Source organism: Podarcis melisellensis (assembly GCF_964234715.1).
Source record: "Podarcis melisellensis genome assembly, chromosome: 14".
Lineage (NCBI taxonomy): Eukaryota > Metazoa > Chordata > Lepidosauria > Squamata > Lacertidae > Podarcis > Podarcis melisellensis.
The window spans coordinates 30,064,756-30,073,696 of NC_138546.1; positions in this window are offsets into that span (position 1 = coordinate 30,064,756).

The following is an 8,941-nucleotide window of genomic DNA, read 5'->3' on the forward strand; positions in this document are numbered from 1 at the left end:
TGCAACACCTGATTTGTGACACCTGATTCGCATAACAACAATCGTGTACTAAGACTCAGCGTTTTATTGCACAGAACACCATGAGGTTGCATAGCTCTGAATATATATATATATATATATATATATATATATATATATATATATATATATATAATATATATGCTTTCGTAGATTTTATATCTAATATAATATTATATATATATATATATATTAAGCGGAAGGAATGAAGCAGAGAGAGGCATCTGTATTGCCTCCCCAGAATCACAAGCATCATGATTATAAACCAAACAAACATGTTTTACTGTTGACTCTGTGATACTAGCCCCTGTGAATATAAACTCATTAGTTTCTGGCAACATTCAAAGCCCCACTTGATGTACTAAGCTACATGCCTAAAGGCTATCTTCACCTAACCCAGTAAAAACTGGGTGAATACTGGATCTAAAAGGCATGGATTCAGTGTTTGAATTATGAGTTGGAAAGGGAGAAGAGCTCTTTGAAAAGAACCCACATGCCCCAAATTGTAAAAACCACAAATTGTTGCAGTAATGTAGAGAAGTAAACTTAAGACTGGAAAAATGAGAAAGTGGGAGAATTGAAAACTGACAAGTCCTTCCGTCTCTATTCATATCACTTTAACAGTCAAGGTTTTTTCCAGCGCATCCTTGGAACTTTAGCTTGTTATGGGTGCTGAGAGTTGTTTGGAGATAGGCTAGCAGAACTACAATCCCCAGAGTTCCCTGGAAAGAAGAACTGATTGTGAAACCACTTCAGGAATTCTGTGAGCAGAATAGGGGGTCTCCTAATGACTTTCAATACCCTCAACATTCCCAGGATGTTTGAGGAGTGAGCATTGAGTGTTGCAGTGGTATAAGAGTGACTTAAGTGTGTGGTGTAGCTGTGGCCTTGCTTTCTGCATTGATGCTAACATTAAGTGTGTGGTGCCCTGTGCTGTCTGGTGATAGTATCTGTAGTCTAAAACATCTGGAGAGCATCAAGTTGGTGGAGGGGATGGCACAGTTAAGCAAAGCTCTAGAAAGTTTTCATCAAGTCACAAAGAAAGATGACATACATTTCTGTAGCCGGTCATGGTAAGCCATTAATCCTCCAGTGTCCGATAGAGCAGATCATATTTGTGGCATTAATTGTTGGCATGCATTTTGAGAAAATGCTGTGTGAGAAACACTGTCACCATTGAAATAACCCTTTGCAAAGCAAAGCAGTTGAGTACGTAGCCACAGACAGATTTTTAAAATGTTACAATAAAAACAAAAAGATTAGCTAATGCTAGACATGATAGACAAGCTCTTGAACTTCAAGCTTGAACTTGAAGTTCCTAAAATGTTTATTATTGTGTTATCCTGGACATATTTTGGCAGCTTTGAAGCTGTAGCGGAAATAGCTGAAATAGAATGCTCGCAAGCCTGGTCTTTGCCCCTTCCTAATCCAAATATTTATTGTGTTGTTCTCAAAACTCACACTTTAAGACTCTACTTCCAACAAAAGTCTGATTTTTATTTCCTGCTACGATCCAATTTCCTTCTTGGCTTCACCAAATGACAACCCTGATTTCTCTTTCCTAGGCATGCACTGAGCATGGAGGGCAGGTTATGGAGTCTGTACCTGGGGATCTTGATTCAGGTTATGGACTTCTTGACAGATTTGGGTCTTAGGGGTTGCTGTCTACTGCCTCTCAGCTGTTACTTCCGCCAGTGTCCTCATGAAAGCTGAAAAATCCTGGTGTGTCTCGCTGCCAGGCATTAAAATGGAATCATTGCTACTGTTTCTGTATTGCTGACAATGTTTTGAATGCAACATGGTGCTCAGAATACAGCAGTGAGACTAGTATGTACTCCTTGTAATTTGCTATTTTTGTTTCTGAGCTTTTGAACACTTGTCTTCTATTCAGGATGGAATCTACAGGATTTAGGCCTCTAGCGTGTTGCTTTGTTCCAAGAATGAGAGGTGTGGGGCCTGGATGTGGCCCTCTGGTCCCTTTTATTTGGCCCTTGGGACTCTACCCAGCCAGGTCCTTTTCAACTGTTTTTGCCCTGATGAAATGTGTCATTGAATTGTGATTATTCCTCTTGTTTCTCTCTCTGGAGGTTGGAGAGATGTATGTCCCTGTTTGCCTCTGCATATCCCTGAGTGCATTCAGATGTGGGAATTACTGTTAGTTTTCCTGGTTATAATGCTTCTGCCTCAATTTCCAGTGTCCCTTTCCCACTGCATTACCTGTTGAATCACAGAACTGTGGGGGGTTTTTTTATGGATAACCACATCACACTAAAATTGGGTGTGGTTTGACCCCCACAACAGACATCATCAGACATGTCACCACCACTACCGTTGGTGCATATGTGTGCTTCTGTTCCCCAAGACTTTCTGGGTTAACAGAGCTGCACTCAGATTCTTTTTTTCTGGAAGCAATTAACACGGAAACAAGCACCAAGCTTCTCCTCAAGGCAGCTAGATTTCCAGAAGTGGTTTTTGAGGTCATGTGAAAGATCACATTAAATGCAGAAATTCACAGGTAAGGAAATGTCAGGAATATGCAATAAAGTACGGTGTGAGTGCAGCCTCTGTGTTTGAAAGCCTCTCTGATTTTGGAGTGGCTAGACTGTAGCTTCCTGCACAAAGGTAAGAACCGCATCCATTCTTCCCCCCCACATTGCCTCTTGCTCCTGACATGGACCCTACCCCCAGAAGACTGTCCATGTGGGGATATGGCTTTAAGGCTGAAAAAGGTTTCCCTCAACTCTGTTTCGTAACTTGCATTAAAATGGACATAGCCCTTGAACTGATGCATGGATCAAATAATACTTGAGCCATCTTGTGACCTGAGAAGTCAAATACATGTTCATCCCTCAATGAGTGCCACATCAAGACATGAAGTCCATGCATGCATGAGCCATGACAGATCTCACACCTAGAATTTCCACACCTTGCCCCACCATCCGCCCCACCATCACACACTGCTTTTTCAGTGGGGTCTATTGACAACTTCTGCTGTTGACCATCAAAGCATATAAAGAGCACTTTGGAATTGAACCAATGGTCCATCTGGGAGTTACCTGGGAGTAACCTCTACTGGATTTATACTTTGGCCACCTCATGAGAAGAGAAGACTCCCTGGAAAAGACCCTGATGTTGGGAAAGATTGAGGGCACAAGGAGAAGGGGACAACAAAGGACGAGATGGTTGGACAGTGTTCTCAAAGCTACCAGCATATCAAAGCTCCAGTGTATCTGAAGAAGTGTGCATGCACACGAAAGCTCATACCAAGAACTGACTTAGTTGGTCTTTAAGGTGCTACTGGAAGGATTTTTTGTTTTGTTTTGACTACCATCATGAGTTTGACCAAACTGCGGGGAGGCAGTGGAAGATAGGAGTGCCTGGCGTGCTCTGGTCCATGGGGTCACGAAGAGTCGGACACAACTAAATGACTAAACACCAACAACAAACCTCTGAGTAGAAGTGGTTCAGTTCAGTTGCTCCTTGCAATGACTATCCAGATGCTGGGTAACTCACACGCAGAGCTGAAAGGCAAGGATAGCCTTCTCTTGTGGTTGTTCCCCAGCAGCTGATATTCAGTGACATACTGCAGTGTAATATGAAGGTTCAAAGTTGAGTAAACAAGCAAAATGAAATCAAGAAATAAGCACATGGCATCCATTGGGCAACCAGCCCAGAGTCACCCCCAGAATGAACAGCTTTTGATTATTCTGCAGTGGGGCCATTGAATGTAAACCTAGATGCCCATCATAGATGTTCTCTCTCTTTTTCATTGATAGTTTGGCCACAATCATAGTATGAAGGGTTAAGAAGCCACTGAACTGCTAGGTCAATGACATACTGAGACAGCTCGTCATCCCTCTCTGGCCTCTGCCTTATTAAACACTTGATCAGTTGGCTTAAAAATTAACCATATGGTGTGGTTTGTAGGCCGTGGATTCAGGGCTCAGGCAGGGTACAATCTATTGTGCTTGTCAGAGGGAGAAAAGCTTGCTGCAATAAATGCACTGCTCACTTGCTGTTGTTTTTTCAAATCAATGCAAGGGGAGACTAAAAGGAACAGATGTAACATGGGCAGTGGCAGGAAAGAAAGAAAGAAAGAAAGAAAGAAAGAAAGAAAGAAAGAAAGAAAGAAAGAAAGAAAGAAAGAAAGAAAGGGTGAAGGTGAACACAAAGCTTATATTTCTCATATCAGTCAGGTATGAGTGTATATATACAGATGCCTATCTAGCTCTCAGTGTTGGCTACAACCAGCAGCAACTCTTCAAGGTGCCAGCCAGAGGACTTTCCTTTCTTGCCATCGTTTTAGTAGTGATATGATACTGAGCAAACATGTGAGCTTCTATATGCAAAGGCTAGTCTCTGCTACAGAGCTATGGTCCTGGAGTAGGATGTCTCTATGCAAGTTATAGGGATGGGGGATAAATTAGATTCATGTCCCACCTAAAGGCCAATCTATCACACTTGCACTTTCCAAACAATATGAGGACCCAAACACAAGAATCCTTCAAAATTCGCAGTTACCTGAATTTTGTGATGCTGTTCTCCAGTTGAACAATGTTTTGAAAAACTGCATATACTGGGGAAAACGTGCATAAAAATGAATATGTGAAATTGACATGCAAAATGCATGTTGTTAAGTGAAATTGCTTGGAGGGAAATGCATACATAAGTCAAAACTGCACACAGAAATGTATTTATTAGGATAAATTCACACTTAAATGCTGCAGAAATGTGGAGAATTGACTGTAAGATTTTGGAAATTGAAAAACCAAAATTGATAAATCCTTCCATCCCTATATCCTGCTATGTTGAAAATATTTCCTGGATTCCCTCCGCCCCCACCAAAATCCATTTCTCCATCAACTGATTAAAAAAGAAATCATGGTGAAATTTTCATGCTGGGATGCAGGGTTTCTTTCACAGTGTTAAGGAGGAGTTTTTGAATATCCTTCTTTTTGTTCTACAAATCATCTCTCTGGTGCTCTGTGTTCTGAGGCCTTCCTGTGTACTTGTATTTCCCAAAGATCCTACAATGTCCTCAGGTGGGCTTTCCAGTAAGTATGGGGAAGCTGTCTAAAGTGTGTCTGAAAGCTGTTAATTGTTTTTCTTAAAGTAAAAAAATAATAATATGTATTTGCTTTTAAAGAATACTTTTACTTTTAAATAACTTGTTACTGCTAATACTGCTACGACAAACCATCAGTCTCAAGTGCTGATCACTAGGGATGGAGCAGGGAATGGATTTAGTTCTCATTTAAAGGGAAACTTATCAAATTCACACTTTCTGAAACAATTCATGAACTGAAACACAGACATCCCTTTGAAATGTGTAGTTTTCTTCTAAATTGTTTCAGAAAGTGTTTCAGTTTCAAAAACATGCATTTTATGTGTACCTTAATGCATGCCTGACACATATTTTGACACACATTTAGAATGAATTTTCATAAAGACTTCTTTTAAAATGCAGTTTAACACAGAAATGAGACAGAACCATCATATTCATAAACAAATATACATATGAAATTGACACAAACTGGGAATAAGTTTGACCTGCCCATTCTTAAATGCTGCACAGTGCAATATTTCATTGCAGGGTTGTATTGTTGTTGTTGTTGTTGTTAAAATTTGTATACCATAAGCCGTAGATCTTATGAAGGTTCACAACATAAAAATACAAGAAAATAACACAAAATACATAATAAAAACAAGAATGGAAAAAAACCACAAACCAATAACCCCCCACCTGCTCCCACAAACACATTTAACAGTGTATGGGATGTTAATCAGCCTAAGGCCTGGTTGAAGAATGTTTTCGCCTGGCATCTAAAGGTGTAAAATGAACACATCAGGCAAGGCTCCCTAGGGAGAGTGTTCCACAAATGGGGAGCCTCTATAGAAAAAGCCTGGGCAAGAGAAGCACCCAGAAGGGCCTCAGAAGCTGATCTCAGGGTCGGCTCATATGGGAAGAGCTGGTCCTTGTGGTATTGAGGTCCTTTAATGCTTTAAAGGTCAAAAACAACACTCTGAATTGGGCCTGCCACTAATTGGCAGCCACTGCAGAAACCATCTTGCCCCTGGCCACCGAATTCTGTTCCATCTGAAGTTTCTGAACCATCTTCAGAGGCAGCCCTATGTATAACATGTTGCAGTAATCTAATCTAGAGGTTACCAGAGCATACAGTAGTTAGGCTATGCCTGTCCAGATAGGGGCACAGCTGGGCCACCAGCTGAAGCTGATGGAAGGCTCTCCATGCCACTGAGGTCACCTGAGTCTCAAGTGATGGCAAAGGATACAGATGTACCCCTATGCAGAAGACTGGGATCATATCGCTCTTTTAATAAATTACCGTATTTTTTGCTCTATAAGACTCACTTTTTCCCTCCTAAAAAGTAAGGGGAAATGTGTGTGCGTCTTATGGAGCGAATGCAGGCTGCGCAGCTATCCCAGAAGTCAGAACAGCAAGAGGGATTGCTGCTTTCGCTGCGCAGTTATCCCTCTTGTTGTTCTGGCTTCTGAAATTCAGAATATTTTTTTTCTTGTTTTCCTCCTCCAAAAACTAGGTGCGTCTTATGGTCTGGTGCATCTTATAGAGTGAAAGTCTTATAGAGCAAAAAATACGGTATTTAGTACATTTATATTCCACCTTTTCCTCCAAGGAGCTCATGGTGCCATACAAAGTTCTCCCCCTCCTCATTTAATCCCCACAGCAACTGTGTGAGGTAGGTTAGACTGAGAGACAGTGACTGGCCCAAGGTCACTCAGTGAGCTTCATGGCAAAATGGGGGATCTGTACCTTGATCTCCCAGGTGCTAGTCCAACACTCTAATCAATACACTACTCTCTAGTCTGGTATCAGTTTATTCCTGAAGAAACATGGGTGTTTTTCATGCTCCCACAATATTATTGTGATAGTCCCCATCTTCATTTTGTTATCTTATCCACATAAGGAACACTACAGGTCCTCTGTTGGTGCGATCCAAAAACACACTCTTTCAGAGTAGCTGGGTCTTTTCTTTTCTTTTCTTTTCTTTTTTAAGGTAAAGCAAAGATTGCTTCAAATGATTTTCAGATTGTCTTTGAGCCATTTCATACTGAAAAAGTAAAATGGCTCGGTCAAATAATAATAATAAAAGAACTCTGCACTTGCACTCAGAGTCCATCATCTCCAGCTGACACCAAAATTCAACCAAACTAGGAAGAGAATCTATTTCTATAAAGCTGGTTTGAATAGGCAATTGTCCCAAGCTGGGGTTTTTTTGTTTTTGTTTTTTTTTTAAAAAAAAACTTTAGAAGAGTTGGAGGCACAGTCATATACAAGATGAACTACTTCCCTGGATAGAGAGCTGCACATATCTGCTCAGATTGATGGAGTCATAAGTCAACGAGAACCTAACCTGGGCACAGAGTGAAGGAAATCTGAAAGGATAAAGTCATTCCAGGTGGGACTGAGGCAAAGGAGGCGGGGGACCCTTGACATTCTCTATGCACATATGAGGTCATAACGTCTGTTCCATTTGAAGCCCATATATAAATATTTTAGATTTATATTTTTGGAAGTTTTTAAGCCTCCCTATTAAAAAAGCATTTAAGTTTTAGGTTGGGTTTTTTCTCTCTCTCTCCCCCTTTTCTCCCAAATGGTTCTTTGCACTCACAGCCTTCAATAAAGCAATCTTGACCGATCCAAATGCATAAGTCATGCTGGGTGCTTTTGAAGGCGTGCTTTTGCCCACTCCACATCTGGAAATGATGGAATGCACATATATGAACATATATATATATATAGCCCAGCTGGGGAAGAGCTGAGGCACTGCATCCTGGGGAGAAAATTGCACCAGCCACCCCCAAACAACCAAGGGTTAATGTGAAGAAAGAAACTGTAAGCTGAAGCAGTTTGAATTCCAGAATTAAATCATATTTGCAAACTTCCTCCTTGGATTTTTATCCAAGGTTTGCTATAGTTTGGTGGGATGCTTAGTCCAAACCCTTGTGACAGAAGCATAACATTTTGAATTAGAGTGGCGCTGACCACCGGCTTGCCATAAAGTCACAGGCTAGGATGCCCACTCTCTCCAATCTCAGATAGCTGTACTCATCGAGGAAAAAACACTCTGCACATGCTTAGCCCTATTTTTTCTTCCATTTATAACAATAACTATTTTATCATTTGTACCCCAACCATCTGACTGGGTTGCTCCAGCCACTCTGGGTGTCTTCCAACAAATGTAAAAGCATGATGAAACATCAAACTTCAAACCTTTCTTATACACGGCTGCCATCAGATGTCTTCTAAAAGTCGGACAGTTGTTTATTTCCTTGACATCTGATGGGAGGTCCTTCCAGAGGGCGGGTGCCACTACCGAGAAGGCCCTCTGCCTGGTTCCCTGTAACTTCACTTCTCACAGGGAGGGAACTGCCAGAAGGCCCTTGGTGCTGGATGTAGGAATGACCAAGACGACAGGAGGTTGGATGCAGGTGAGCTGTGCAGGAGCACGCTGGCAAGCATGCTCCAAACAAGCTGCCGGCTAGCTCTACTGAAGCTCCTTTTATTAGCAGAAGTCAGCAATTGGAAACAGTAGTGAAACCACCCTGAACTTAAAGTATTTCCAACTAAGCACATTTCCAGCATTAGTAAATACACGTGTCAGCAGGTGTTTCCCTGAAATGTTTTCCCCGCTACTTGCTTACATCTGCATCCCTGGTCATGCTCCAGCCAAGCGTTATGTCTAGCAAACAATTTGCGAGAGGACAAATGGTCAGGGGGAAAACCCTGTTTTCTAGCCAAGAAGGCAAAAGGTCAAGGAAAGCAGGCACAGTGCTCCTTGACATACTGTTGCATGTGTGGTGCGAGGTTTGCCTTCACAAAGTGGAACATTACCTCCACACTGGGCCTCAATGTCCGGGCAGAACGATGGAGGTGTAGAC